This window comes from Eschrichtius robustus, chromosome 18 (genome assembly GCF_028021215.1).
Source record: "Eschrichtius robustus isolate mEscRob2 chromosome 18, mEscRob2.pri, whole genome shotgun sequence".
In the NCBI taxonomy this organism is placed as follows: Eukaryota; Metazoa; Chordata; class Mammalia; order Artiodactyla; family Eschrichtiidae; genus Eschrichtius; species Eschrichtius robustus.
Genome location: NC_090841.1, coordinates 33,604,437 through 33,619,192, shown reverse-complemented (window position 1 = coordinate 33,619,192; position 14,756 = coordinate 33,604,437). Strand labels below are relative to the sequence as shown.

Sequence of the window (14,756 nt, the reverse complement as noted above, 5' to 3'; positions counted from 1 at the left end):
CTAAAATGTTAATGTGAAATTTGTGTGTATCCTCCACACTCTGATTAGTTTTTTGCAAGAATACAAGATCCTGAAGAATGTAAGCATGCTGTCATTGAATAGAATTATGTTCATTGTAAAATTCTGCTTCTGAAACCTGAAATTCTTTCTCAGTATTTTGGAATAATGGTCATTTTTATGTCTGATCACATTTCTCGTACCAAGTTTTGGATAGTCCTGCAAGCCACTTTGATGAAACTCTGTGTTGTTTTCCATGCACACTGATACATCAGGGATGACCTGCTCCCTATTTATTTATTTATTTATATTACTGGTTTTCTTTTTTTTTTTTAATGTTTGCTTTTAATTTTTTTTTCTTATTAGTCATCCATTTTATACACATCAGTGTATACATGTCAATCCCAATCTCCCAATTCATCACACCCCACCCGACCCCCTGCCTCTTTCCTCCCTTGGTGTCCATATGTTTGTTCTCTACATCTGTGTCTCAATTTCTGCTCGGCAAACTGGTTCATCTGTTCCATTTTGTAGGTTCCACATATATGCATTAATATACGATGTTTGTTTTTCTCTTTCTGACTTACTTCACTCTGTATGACAGTCTCTAGGTCCATCCACATCTCTACAAATGACCCAATTTCGTTCATTTTTATGGCTGAGTAATATTCCATTGTATATATGCACCACATCTTCTTTATCCATTTGTCTGTCGATGGGCATTTAGGTTGCTTCCATGACCTGGCTATTGTAAATAGTGCTGCCATGAACATTGGCGTGCATGTGTCTTTTTGAATTATGGTTTTCTCTGGGTATATGCCCAGTAATGGGATTGCTGGGTCATATGGTAATTTTACTTTTAGTTTTTTAAGGAACCTCCATACTGTTCTCCATAGTGGCTGTATCAATTTACATTCCCACCAACAGTGCAAGAGGGTTCACTGTTCTCCACACCCTCTCCATCATTTGTTGTTTGTAGATTTTCTGATGATGCCCATTCAAACTGGTGTGAGGTGATACCTCATTGTAGTTTTGATTTGCATTTCTGTAAAAATTAGTGATGTTAAGCAGCTCTTCATGTGCTTCTTGGCCATCTGTATGTCTTCTTTAGAGAAATGTCTATTTAGGTCTTCTGCCCATTTCTGGATTGGGTTGTTTGTTGTTTTAATATTGAGCTGCATGAGCTGTTTATATATTTTGGAGATTAACCCTTTGTCTGATGATTCATTCGCAAATATTTTCTCCCATTCTGAGGGTTGTCTTTTCGTCTTGTTTATGGTTTCCTTGGCTGTGCAAAAGCTTTTAAGTTGCATTAGGTCCCATTTGTTTATTTTTGTTTTTATTTCCATTACTCTCGGAGGTGGATCAAAAAAGATCTTGCTGTGATTTATGTCAAAGAGTGTTTTTCCTATGTTTTCCTCTAAGAGTTTTTATAGTGCCTGGTCTTACATTTAGGTCTCTAATCTATTTTGAGTTTATTTTTGTGTGTGGTGTTAGGGGGTGTTCTAATTTCATTCTTTTACATGTAGCTGTCCAGTTTCCCCATCACCACTTATTGAAGAGACTGTCTTTTCTCCATCGTATATCCTTGCCTCCTTTGTCATGCATTAGTTGACCATAGGTGTGTGGATTTATCTCTGGGCTTTCTGTCCTGTTCCATTGATCTATGTTTCTGTTTTTGTGCCAGTACCATATTGTCTTGATTACTGTAGCTTTGTAGTATAGTTTGAATTCAGTGAGGCTGATTCCTCTAGCTCCGTTTTTTTCCCTCCAGACTGCTTTGGCTATTCAGGGTCTTTTGTGTCTCCATACAAATTTTAAGACTTTTTGTTCTAGTTCTGTAAAAAATGCCATTGGTAATTTGATAGGGATTGCATTGAATCTGTAGATTGCTTTGGGTAGTATAGTCATTTTCACTATATTGATTCTTCCAATCCAAGAACATGGTATATATCTCATCTGTTGGTATCATCCTTAATTTCTTTCATCAGTGTCTTATAGTTTTCTGCATACAGGTCTTTTGTCTCCCTCGGTAGGTTTATTCCTAGGTATTTTATTCTTTTTGTTGCCATGGTAAATGGGAGTGTTTCCTTAATTTCTCTTTCAGATTTTTTCATCATTAGTATATAGGAATACAAGAGAGTTCTGTGCATTAATTTTGTATCCTGCAACATTACCAAATTCATTGATTAGCTCTAGTAGTTTTCTGGTGACATCTTTAGGATTCTCTATGTATAGTATCATGTCATCTGCAAACAGTGACAGTTTTACTTCTTCTTTTCCAATTTGTATTCCTTTTATTTCTTTTTCTTCTCTTATTGCCATGGCTAGGACTTCCAAAACTATGTTGAATAATAGTGGTGAGAGTGGGCATCCTTGTCTTGTTTCTGATCTTAGAGGAAATGCTTTCAGTTTTTCGCCATTGAGAATGATGTTTGCTGTGGGTTTGTCGTATATGACCTGTATTATGTTGAAATAGTTTCCCTCTATGCCCACTTTCTGGAGAGTTTTTATGTTAAATGGGTGTTGAATTTTGTCAAAAGCTTTTTCTGCATCTATTGAGATGAGCATATGGTTTTTATTTTTCAGTTTGTTCATATGGTGTATCACATTGATTGATTTATGTATATTGAAGAATCCTTGCATCTCTGGGATAAATCCCACTTGATCATGGGGTATGATCCTTTTAACGTGTTGTTGGATTCTGTTTGCTAGTATTTTGTTGAGGATTTTTGCATGTATATTCATCAGTGATATTGGTCTGTAATTTTATTTTTTTGTAGTATGTTTGTCTGGTTTTGGTATCAGGGTGATGGTGGCCTCATAGAATGAGTTTGGGAGTGTTCCTTCCTCTGCAGTTTATTGGAAGAGTTTGAGAAGGATGGGTGTTAGCTCTTCTTTAAATGTTTGATAGAATTCACCTGTGAAGCCATCTTGTCCTGGACTTTTGTTAGAAGATTTTTTTTTTAAATTTATTTGTTTATTATTTTTGGCTGTGTTGGGTTTTCGTTTCTGTGCGAGGGCTTTCTCTAGTTGTGGCAAGTGGGGGCCACTCTTCATCGCGGTGCGTGGGCCTCTCACTGTCGCGGCCTCTCTTGTTGCGGAACACAGGCTCCAGACGCGCAGGCTCAGTAGTTGTGGCTCACGGGCCTAGTTGCTCCGCGGCATGTGGGATCTTCTCAGACCAGGGCTCGAACCCGTGTCCCCTGCATTAGCAGGCAGATTCTCAACCACTGCGCCACCAGGGAAGCCCCACAAAGGTTATCTTATGTCATCTTCTCAACAACTGTGCCAAGTGGGATTGTTATAGGTCATTCTGTCTTCTGCAGCCGGGTCACCAGTAGGCTGTAAGGCGCCATTTTGTGCACTGACAAAGATGAGGTCACTTTTTGGAAGATTTTTAATCATAGTTTCAATTTCATTACGTGTGATTGGTCTGTTCATATTTTCTATTTCTTCCTGGTTCCGTCTTGGAAGGTTATAACGTTCTAAGAATTTGTCCATTTCTCCAGGTTGTCCATTTTATTGGCATAGAGTTGTTTGTAGTAGTCTCTTAGGATGCTTTGTATTTCTGTGGTGTCTGTTGTAACTTCTCCTTTTTCATTTCTAATTTTATTGATTTGAGTCCTCTCCCTCTCTTTCCTGATGAGTCTGGCTAATGGTTTATCAATTTTGTTTATCTTCTCAAAGAACCAGCTGTTAGTTTTATTGATCTTTGCTATTGTTTTCTTTGTTTCTATTTCATTTATTTCTGATCTGATCTCTATGATTTCTTTCCTTCTGCTAACTTTGGGTTTTGTTTGTTCCTCTTTCTCTAGTTCCTTTAGGTGTAAGTTGAGATTGTTTATTTGAGATGTTTCTTTTTTCTTGAGGTAGGCTTGTATAGCTATAAACTTCCCTCTTAGAACTGCTTTTGCTGCATCCCATAGGTTTTGGATCATCGTGTTTTCATTGTCATTTGTCTCTAGGTATTTTTTGATTTCCCCTTTGATTTCTTCAGTGATCTCTTGGTTATTTAGTAACGTATTTTTTAGCCTCCATGTGTTTGTGTATTTTACGTTTTTTTTTCCCTGTAATTGATATCTAGTCTCATAGCATTGTGGTCAGAAAAGATGCTTGACATGATTTCAATTTTCTTACATTTACTGAGGCTTGATTTGTGACCCAAGATGTGATCTATCCTGGAGAATGTTCCACGTGCACTTGAGAAGAAAGTGTAATCTGCTGTTTTGGGATGGAATGTCCTATACATACCAATTAAATATATCTGGTCTGTTGTGTCATTTAAAGCTTGTGTTTCCTTGTTACTTTTCTGTTTTGATGATCTGTCCATTGGTGTAAGTGAGGTGTTAAAGTCCTGCACTATTATTGTGTGACTGTCGATTTCCTCTTTTAGAGCTGTTAGCAGTTGCCTCATGTATTGAGGTGATCCTATGTTGGGTGCATATATATTTATAATTGTTATGTCTTCTTCTTGGATTGATCTCTTGATCATTACATAGTGTCCTTCCTTGTCTCTTGTAAGATTCTTTATTTTAGAGTCTATTTTGTCTGATATGAGTATAGCTACCCCAGCTTTCTTTTGATTTCCATTTGCATGGAATATCTTTTTCCATCCCCTCACTTTCAGTCTGTATGTGTCCCTAGGTCTGAAGTGTGTCTCTTGTAGACAGCATATGTATGGGTCTTGTTTTTGTATCCATTCAGCAAGCCTGTGTCTTTTGGTTGGAGCATTTAATCCATTCACATTTAAGGTAATTATCGATACGTATGTTCCTATGACCATTTTCTTAATCGTTTGGGGTTTGTTTTTGTAGGTCCTTTTCTTCTCTTGTGTTTCCCACTTAGAGAAGTTCCTTTAGCATTTGCTGTAGAGCTGGTTTGGCGGTGCTGAATTCTCTTGGCTTTTGCTTGTCTGTAAAGCTTTTGATTTCTCCATCAAGTCTGAATGAGATCCTTGCCGGGTAGAGTAATCTTGGTTGTAGGTTCTTCCCTTTCATCATTTTAAGTATATCATGCCACTCCCTTCTGGCTTGTAGAGTTTCTGCTGAGAAATCAGCTGTTATGGGAGTTCCCTTGTGTGTTATTTGTCGTTTTTCCCTTGCTGCTTTCCATAATTTTTCTTTGTCTTTAAATTTTGCCAGTTTGGTTACTATGTGTCTCGGCATGTTTCTCCTTGGGTTTAACCTGTATGGGACTCTCTGCGCTTCATGGACTTGGGTGGCTATTTCCTTTCCCACGTTAGCGAAGTTTTTGAGTATAATCTCTTCAAATATTTTCTCGGGTCCTTTCTCTCTTTCTTCTCCTTCTGGGACCCCTATAATGCGAATGTTGTTGCGTTTAATGTTGTCCCAGAGGTCTCTTAGGCTGTCTTCATTTCTTTTCATTCTTTTTTCTTTATTCTGTCCCGCAGCAGTGAATTCCACCATTCTGTTCCAGGTCACTTATCCATTCTTCTGCCTCAGTTATTCTGCTATCGATTCCTTCTAGGGTATTTTTCATTTCAGTTATTGTATTTCTCATCTCTGTTTGTTTGTTCTTTAATTCTTCTAGATCTTTGTTGAAGAATTCTTGCATCTTCTCAATCTTTGCCTCCATTCTTTTCCCGAGGTCCTGGATCATCTTCACTGTCATTATTCTGAATTCTTTTTCTGGAATATTGCCTATCTCCATTTCATTTAGTTGTTTTTCTTGGGTTTTATCTTGTTCCTTCATCTGGTACATAGCCCTCTCCCTTTTCATCATGTCTATCTTTCTGTGAATGTGGTTTTTCTTCCACAGGCTGCTGGGTTGTAGTTCTTCTTCTGCTGTCTGCTCTGTCGTGGATGAGGCTCTCTAAGAGGCTTTTGGAAGTTTCCTGATGGGAGGGACTGGTGGTGGGTAGAGCTGGCTGTTGCCCTGGTGGGCAGAGCTCAGGAAAACTGTAATCTGCTTGTCTGCTGATGGGTGGGGCTGGGTCCCCTCCCTGTTGGTTGTTTGCCCTGAGGCGACCCAGCACTGGAGCCTACCTGGACTCTTTGTTGAGGCTAATGGTGGACTCTGGGAGAGCTCGCGCCAAGGAGTATTTTCCAGAACTTCTGCTGCCAGTGTTCTTGTCCCTTGGTGAGCCACAGCCGCCCCCCACCTCTGCAGGAGACCCTCCAACACTAGCAGGTAGGTCTGGTTCAGTCTCCTATGGGGTCACTGCTCCTTCCTCTGGGTCCTGATGCACACACTACATTTTGTGTGCCCTGAGTGGAGTCTCTGTTTCCCCTAGTCGTGCCGAAGTCCTGCAGTCAAATCCCACTAGCCTTCAAAGTCTGATTCTCTAGGAATTCCTCCTCCCGTTGCCAGACCCCCAGGTTGGGAAGCATGACGTGTGGCTCAGATCCTTCACTCCAGTGGGTGGACTTCTGTGGTATATGTTTTCTCCATTTTGTGAGTCACCCACCCAGCAGTTATGGGATTTGATTTTATTGTGATAGCGCCCTTCCTACTGTCTCATTGCGGCTTCTCCTTTGTCTTTCCATGTGAGGTGTCTTTTTTGGTGAGTTCCACTGTCTTCCTGTCGATGATTGTTCAGCAGTTAGTTGTGATTCCCGTGTTCTCGAAAGAGGGAGTGAGAGCATCGACCTTCTCCCTATTTAATATGGCATTGCTTTATATCTGTCAGTTAATATAATTTATTGTTACTTTTTCTATTCCAAGGTTACTTAGCACGGTGTGTACAAATACTAATAAGTTGGCTTATTAAGTCTTTCCATTCTACGGCATGCTAGATATCCTGAATTACCTGTGTCCTCATTTGGACTTAATCCTTATTTTAAATTAGGAATGTACACTGAGTTCTCATTCTTTTCATAATAGGGTTCTTTCCCCCTTCAGTTGATTCTCTTGTGTATGCATTAGCATGTCATACATTAACTTTTAGTCTTTGCTTTGTAATTTCTTTAGCAGAGGTATATTTCTACTTTCTAATATCATCAAAGGATATATGGGAGTAGCTTGTGCTGGCAAAAACAATAGTTAGAAAAATTATTTTTTATGAATGCACATATTATTCCATGACCAGGAAACAGCAACATTCAGAAATAATTCATAGGGGTAGGTTCTAGAAACATTCCTTATAGTGGGGAGATTTTGAGGATACGATTAAGGGATGTTGTTATAAGAAGTTGTGATGAGCCAAGAAAGATCATGTGAGAATGGGCTTCATTCTCTGGTAGCTGAGTGTTTAACTTTTTCATGATTCCTTTTACTTTCTTCCCTCATACCTATGGTTTATTGAATCAAAACTCATCTCAATTTGTAACTAATTTAATTAAAACGATTAACACTAAGATATACATGATAAATAGGCTTAACTGTCCTAGGTTTATTTTTCACCCCAGCAAAGCTTGTTAAGTTAAAAAAAGTTGTTGAATATGTGATTTTGAAGGGTGTTGATAATTTTATTTGGTTTGAACTCCTTTTTTTTCTGCTATCTAAGTCTTTGGTCACGAAGGGGTGTTTACACCCAAGGGAACCTGAAGAAAGTGGTTCTTTTAGTTTGTAGTGGTAATACTTTTGAGATGAGCGATATTGCTAATTTCTGTGGTGGCAAAGGTCCTTAGAGATCAGGTAGTTTCCATAACAGTTTGTTTTGATCAGCTTGTTTTTTCATATAGGAAAAAGAGATGTAGAAAACAAATGCTTTTAGTTAAGTATGTAGAAATCATGTGATCATTTTGAAGTATATGTTTTAAGTTTTTTATAAAGTACATTCTCAATGCCTTAATAATCCTTTTGTACATCATTTAAAAAAAAAATCTAGCTACACCTCTAGTTCAAGGCTTGTTAAGTAGTGAAATCCTTCTCCCTTATCCATATAGGACTTGAGTTATAGAGAAAAAATCCTTCAAGAAAAGTTGTTTTATACCCTTGTCTTCTAATCGTATAGAGAAATGTGCATTTATTTGCTATACTTTTGATTGTTACTGGTGTTGAAATCATGTATTCCATAAGATTATATTTAGTGCTTCAACTAGTCTTTTTATATCCTATATAATTTTTAGCCTTGGGTTGCCAAACAGACATCTTTTTGCTAGTAAAATGCTCTGATTAGTTATGGCAGTCATATATTAATATTTGAGTAAAAAAAATAGTTTGTTTCTGCCCTACTTATTTTCTTTGCAGTTAGGCACATAGCCATTTATTTTTGTGCCTAGAAATATTAAAACTGGGTTTGACAGACCAGATGTGAGTAAAGCTATTTATACAATTATCGTTTTCAGTACCAAAGTGTTTACTTTGATATTTTGCCAAGGGGATAGTGCCAACTTAAAATATGCTAATTTATTCCAAGTTTTCACTTTTTTCTATGTATTTTGTATCTTCTGTCTTCGAGCTGCCTAAATCTTCCTTGAAGCCATATCGTCCTATCACAACTCCAACAGTACTAACTCTAAGAAATCTGCTTTCTTTTCTCAGCCATTCACCTGTTCTCAATACCACCCCTAAGACTCCCAGGTCCATTCCATTCACCCCATGTAGCTGAATAACTGATCCTCGTCCAAAGGGAGCCACCATGTGAGAGTAGTGATGGGTGAATTCTCGACTTTCCCTCTGGAAGTATAGTTTTTTCCCATAACTTTAAATTCTGCTCATTGTGTTCAGGAGACCAAGCATTTCTCTTCCTTCCCCAGGTCCACTCACTGCCTCACCTACTCTCCCAGTGAACATGTGCAGCATGGAAAAATTCCATTACCTGAAAAAGCAACGCTTGGGGAGTTAACTTCCTCTTATGTGATTGGTTGCAGACTGTTTTCCTGCTGCAGATTCCCTGCCCCAGAGCTTCTCTGGGCCTGTGATGCAGTGGTCAGTGTTCTTGTCTGGGATCTGGTGACAGCCGAGGCCTTTGTGTGACCTCGGGCAAGTAACTCATGTTTTCTCTACTTAGGTTTCCTCACTGATAGATGAGGTAGTTAAACTTCATATTCAAGGTCTGTTTGCTTCTAAATTTCAGCCCAATAAATTTTTGATACTCTTTATTGGCCTCTTAGAACCTCAGTAGTTAGAAAAGTCAGGAAGAAAAACAACCACAACTGTGCAAATAATCTCTAGTTTATAGCTCTCTCCCTGCCCCCACCTTTCACCCCATTTGAAGGTTGTGGTAGGCCTCAGTTTTCGTTTCCCAATCATATGATTTATGTTCGCTTTATTTCTGTAGTTGAGATGATTTTTATTGGCTTCTCTCAGTGTCATAGAGAATGGTTATTTAATCATTCAGTCACTTCCTTTTATCCTCTGAAGGCTAGTGCTATAATAATCTAATGAACAAAAAAAGGGTAATTTATTTTAAACATACAACATGTAAAATTTAATAGCACGTGTACTAAATGAAAACCAGAAAAAAATTAAAATGCTTAGTATTTTAAAGACATTGTCATAAGATAGTTACTCAGGAAGCTCTGACAAAAATAGAATAAAAAATTATTGGTCACATTTACTGATTTAAAATACTCAACTGTGGAAAGAGAAACTATAGTATTTATTACATTTTGCGCCTCTACTAGCTACTCACACATTTAGAATTGTGAGAATTGTGCATATTCTAGAATTGTGCATATTCTAGAATTGTTTGCAGTGGTTAAATAATACACTGTAAAATTTATGTGGAATCCTATTCCTAGAAAAAGGTCACATTTTTAATCAATCTGATTAGAAAATAATGGAAAATGAACTAGAATAAGATGTATAACCATGTACCATGGAACTGTGATATTTAATGGAAAATTTAGTATGAAAGAAAAGATTTTGAAAGGAGATCCTTTATATAATTTTGCTGCTATTTTTGAAACTTTGAAAATAGGAAAAGAATAAAGAGAAAATGTAATTAAAAAAGACTTTTTCAGTTCATGGCTCTCGGCAACATAGAGTTTTGTCATCTTTGACTTCTTTCTGACATAAAACCCTCATGAAATGCGGCATATGCTGTGTTAGTGATCAGAACCATTCTTGAACAGGATTAATCTTCTCTTGGAAAAATGTAGGCTTACTCAACATCTCTAGGAAGTAAGGTTAAACACGGACTTATAATGGCAGAAAAGCTAGATTACAAGTACAGATGGCACTAATAATCTGACTTTATGGCTCATACTTGAAGAGAGCTAGTCTTTTCGTGAAAATGTATTGGTACTGGGTTGAGAATAGGAGCTCCACCAGTGGATGGGATGAGTCTAAAGTGTGCTCGCCTCTGGGCTCCTGAGCTGTGGTCAGGCACTCTGTTTCTTATCCCTTATTTCTCTGTCACTGCAGAGGTTGGGGATGGTTTCAGGAAGGTAATGATCATTTCACTTCATTCTCACAAGTCCTTAGAGGTCCAGTGTCTCCAGGTGAGGGATGTAAGCCGCAGTGGACTGTGTATGGTACTCTGTGGGGCCAGGATGCAGAACGTGGCATTGAGATTCCAAGCCTGAGTTCCCTGCAGAACCCTGCACTCTCCTGGCTAGTATTCCACAGAGATACTGTCAGCATGGGAAACTGAAATAGGATTTTGTGAAAAAATTTCATTCCTGCTAAACAGCCTCCTTTATTCTTATTCCTCTTTAATGCATCCCTGTTGTTGTCAACATGTATATCCTGCTTTATCAGTGACCTTTGCATAAACATTTTCACTGATTTTATTCTGATTTGAGGCAGTCCATTATCTGGCTGTATTTTTTTCCCCAGCAGTACTTTTCATTATTTCTCAGTATGAAAGATTTTAACCAAATCAGTCTGTTTGGATAATAAACTGATTATCTGGTTTCATATCTACATAAGCAGATTTCTACCTGTTTTTTTTTTTTTTTTTTTTTTTTTTTTTGAATCTTGTTTTCTATCTTAGAAAACTCTGCTTCTTCCTCCCTTTACCCTATTTCCATTCCATCTTTCCCCAGCCATCCTTTGACTATATGGAGCAGAGAAGAGAGGAAAGCCATGATTTCATTGCATTATGGGTATGCTGATACATTAAACTCAATGAGTCTAATTTGTCGTCTTTATAAAAAAGCAGAATTGGTTAAAATTGCTTCAGTTTCTGATTTGCAGGTTGAAGTGGTCAACATTGCTAGATAAACTTTTTTTCTTTTTTTAATGTGACACCTAACATATTTTACAACTAGTGGAAAGAATATTGGAGTCAAAGTGTAGTGACCCTTATTCTTTTGTCAGATCTGTTGCTTTTAAAGCTACTTACCTTAAGCATTATCTTTCTCATCATGATTATGATGATGATGATAGTAGTCACAGAAATAGTATTACTCTTATGAGAATTATAAAAGCAAGTGCAGCAGAAAGTGTTCAGTGCAATGCCTAGTAGATGTTCAGTCAATATTATTTAAAATTTAAGGTTATTCATTTCTTTGACTTTTTTCTTTATGTAGACCAGAAAATGTTTCAGAATGTGACAGGTTACTGCTGTTGAGAGACAAACTGATTTTTAAAAACTTAGAATCAGCCTTTTTCTTGAGGATAAAGATAGGAAAATAAAATGTATACATCTTCTAAAGAGTAAAGGATTGCCATTTGGTCAGGTTAAGGAAAGGAAGTTCACTAATAAAATTTTTACTCGCCTTCATCTGAAAATTTTAGCCAATATAACAAGACAAGGAAAAGATTTCAATACTAGCAATAAGGAGACAAATGTATCATTATTTGCTGAAACCTGGAGAACCTGTGACAGTCAGGAGAATAATTATTAGGACTGATACCTGTATCACTGTTTCAGGTTTCTCTTCTGTACATTCAGCTGCCTCTTGTACATGACCATGTGGAGGTAAAAGAGCTCCTCAAACTACACATGTTTAAAACTGGACTAGGTCAAAACTGTTCCTCATTTGTTGCTGAATTAAATAAACAGCACCATCATCATCTGCCTGGTTGCTTAAACCCTTCTTTCTCCTTTAGTCTGCAGGTACATACATACCTACATACATACATCCAACAGACATTTACTGAGCTTCTGCTATGTTCCAGGCTTGGTGCTCAATATACAACGGTGAACAAAGTTCCTGCCTCTAACAACTTGCTTTCTAATAGGGGAAGAGAGACAGTATCAGATTTATGATATGTGAGGAGTAAGTGCTTTGGAGGAGAAAAAAGGCAGAGTGATGGTGATAGAGAATACTGGGTGGGGGTCGGGGTGCTATTCTGTATAAGGAAGTAAGAGAAGTAAACCTTTTCTGTTAAGGTTTAACAGGAGTCTTTTGCTGCGCTGTGGTGAAGAGACTGCAGTTGGTCAAGCTTGGAAATGGGGAGACTAGTTAGAAAGCAATTGCGATCCAGGTGAGAAAGGATGGTAGCCACAAGCGGGGGAGTATAGTAGCCCCCGCTTATTTTAGTGAATATTAAATTTTAAATTTAATATTAAATATTAAATTTTAGTGAATATTTTAGAGTTAGAATTGATGGGGTTCACTGATGGACTAAATGTAGTTTTGGGTTAATGGAAAGAGGATGACTTCAAGCTTTGTGACTTGAGCAATTGCAATAAGAGCATTTCCATTTCTAAGATGAGGAAAATTCCAGGAAGAGCAGCGTGGAGGTGTGTGAATGTGGGTTTTGGACACGTGAAGTTGAAGGTGCCCATTAGACATCCAAGTAGAGGTGTGAGAGTAGGCAGTTGGATAGTCAAGTTGAAACTCAGGAGATGGGTCTGGACTGGATTCTGCTTTGAGGGCTCATCCATTCTCTCCATCCTGGTGGTCTGGATGAGGTCCCATTTTTTTCTCATTTGGATTACTACAACTCCCTTCTGTTTTGCCCTTCTACCATTATTTTTGCCACTCTTTCAATTCACCTTCAGTAGGCTGAGTTTTTTCTAAAATGCAGTTCTTTTGATGTCTCTGTCATACTTAAGCCTTCACTGGCCCCACATTGCTCTGAGGATAAAAGCCAGAATTCTTATCATGGCTTAAAAGGTCTTGCATGATCTGGCGTCTGATTAATTTCTGGTGTCATTTATTTACACCCAATATTCTGTGCTCTTCTTCTTTTTCTAAAAAAATTAATTAATTAATTTTTGGCTGCATTGGGTCTTCGTTGCTGCACGCGGGCTTTCTCTAGTTGCGGTGAACTGGTGCTACTCTTCGTTGTGGCGTGCAGGCTTCTCATTGCTGTGGCTTCTCTTATTGTGGAGCACGGGCTCAGTAGTTGTGACACGCAGGCTCAGTAGTTGTGGCTTGCGGGCTCTAGAGCACAGGCTCAGTAGCTGTGGCACATGCACTTAGTTGCTCCATGGCATGTGGGATCTTCCTGGACCAGGGATCGAACCCTTGTCGCCTGCATTGGTAGGCAGATTCTTAACCACTGCGCCACCAGGGAAGTCCAGCTCTTATTATTCTTAATTCTTTCTGTGCCCTTCAAGTTCTTGCAGAACCTGAAACACTATCCTTCCATTATCTGTCTGTGTCCTTCCTTCCCGCACCCTAAAACTTTCTCACCTGGCTAACTTCTTTTTGCTTTCTAGCTTTTACTTAGATATCATTCATTCCATGAAGACTATCCCTGGCAAGTATGGGTTAATTTTCTTTAGTATCCTGTGGTTCTTACCCAAACACTGAAGATATATCTATGTACTGTAATTGCCATTTACTTTGCAGTCCTCTCGATTGGTCCTTAAATTCTTTGAGGCCAAGACATCTCCATTTTGTCTAGCATGGTCTCTTTTAGTTGGTGCTTAATAAATACTTCTTATTTGAATGAAAGAGTAAATAAGTAAAGTGAATGATTATAAAACATATATGCAAAATTCAGCAGTTTCTGTATTCCAGCAGTAACTAGTTGCAAAGTATAGTGGGGAAATGTAGAATTAACCAGTACCCCCTAGGAGTATAATAGGAGTGTAATAGACATACTTAGGATACCTAACACTAACAATAAATATACAGGATGCCTATGCAGAGTGCTGTGTTAAGTTGAAAAATTATAGACACATGTCATGTTCATGATAAGGAAGTTTAGAAATTGTCAACATATCAAATTTGCCTGAATCTGTTTACAAATACCTTGCAATTCAAATACAATTCAAGTGGATTTTATTTTTGGAACTTCGGAATTACTCTAAGGTTCCTGTGGAAAAATAAATGAGAAAAGTGAAGCAAGTTTAGAAAAGGAAGAAAAGTAATTTGAACAGCCAATTATATAGTAAGATATATCATAAATCCTATAGTGCTTAAGACAGAATGATAATAGCACAAGAGTAGTACATGGAACAATGGAGCAGAATTAGAAGTCCAGGAAAACACATAGAATAAAAGTGTAATATAAAATCAGTTGAGAAACATGGTTGATTATTCATAAAATGATTTAGTTAATAAATATTTTGAAAAATATAAAATTTGATCCCTATTTCACACTATGTACCCAAACATGTAATTATAATGCTTTTCTGATATACAAAGAATTTAATTATAATGTGCTATCTTGTATATGAAGATTGTTTTCGAAGTTATTCTTCCTCAACATTAGTGATTTATTTGTACATATCTAACTAAACAATTTGATCCGTTGTTCTTTGTTATCAAGATCCTAATTTTGTAAAGATGACTTACTTTCATCAGAAGTGCTGTCAATATATGCAAAAGAGAGGAAAGAAGACAGGTTCACTTTATTGGTTACAGCTGTTAACCTTGACTGTCAGGTGCTGTGCTATAATCACAGTTCATATATTGTTGTTTAGCATGATGTATTTATTCTCTTATTTTTTAGCAAGGACAGAGAGGTTAAATGCATTTGCTGATTTTTAAAAGCTCAGATAA

General features: G+C 37.6%; 1 protein-coding gene across 3 annotated transcripts in view; it reads left to right on the top strand.

The window, feature by feature from the left end:
- Nucleotides 1-14,756, top strand: part of DIAPH3 (diaphanous related formin 3) — a 568,557-nt gene that overhangs the window by 260,137 nt on the left and 293,664 nt on the right. The gene's annotated exons all lie outside the window — the stretch shown is intronic.